Source organism: Amphimedon queenslandica, unplaced genomic scaffold (genome assembly GCF_000090795.2).
Source record: "Amphimedon queenslandica unplaced genomic scaffold, v1.1 AMPQUscaffold_10477, whole genome shotgun sequence".
NCBI lineage: Eukaryota > Metazoa > Porifera > Demospongiae > Haplosclerida > Niphatidae > Amphimedon > Amphimedon queenslandica.
In genome coordinates, this window is record NW_003549259.1 from 4,504 (window position 1) to 5,298 (window position 795).

Consider the following 795-nt stretch of genomic DNA (forward strand, 5'->3'; position numbering starts at 1 on the left):
CTGGTGGATAGTGTAATGTGTGATCCTATTTTACAGAGAATGATTCCAATAATTGATAATAATAACGTACTTGAGTGTTATTCCACCATACTGTAATACTATCAGTTGATATCTGATCCCAACTAATATTAACAACTTGAGCTGGTACTATAAGAAATACAATGAGTGTGTGTGTGTATAGTACTTACCATTCCATATATACTGTATTAATGATGAAGGAGGTCCTTCTCTTCCACCAGTATCAATAGGAATAATAATAAATGAATATAACTAGTACCAGCAATAAGAGAAGTAATAGTAGTTGATGAAGTATAGACAAGCTTATACTCAGTAAATGTTTCATTACTGGTTATTGTGATATCATAATGATGAATACATCTTTGTTGTTCTGTCCAATTAATTGATACTGTACTGTTGTTAATTGGTTCAATTGTTATATTATTAACAGGTAATGCTGGTGGACCTGTGACATAATAATATAAATAATACTTTATACACAATATGCCTAACCTGTTACATTAATAGTTAGATAGACAAAGCCACCAGGAAATGTATCTGAACAACCAATCATAGTTCCATCAAGTGATACTGGTACAGATTCATCAGTAGCTGTACTTATTGTTGTATTACCAGTAATATTAGTAATATTAACTAAGAAACCGCCTTTCTCAGTAGTAGCACCTTGTTTTGCTAACTGAATGTTCATACCATCTACTTCCCAGACTAAACTACCAGTATCAGTTGTACAAGTAAGTACCAGTCTATCACCAGGACATGGTACAACACCAGCTTCAG

General features: G+C 32.8%; 1 long non-coding RNA gene across 1 annotated transcript; it reads right to left on the reverse strand.

Moving 5' to 3' along the window:
• Positions 1-219, reverse strand: LOC109590126 (uncharacterized). The gene is made up of 3 exons (XR_002189161.1): positions 189-219; positions 71-147; positions 1-25 (listed from the first exon to the last, which is right to left on the reverse strand). It is a non-coding gene; the product is annotated as an uncharacterized LOC109590126 (long non-coding RNA).
• Between the last annotated feature and the right edge of the window lie 576 nt (positions 220-795).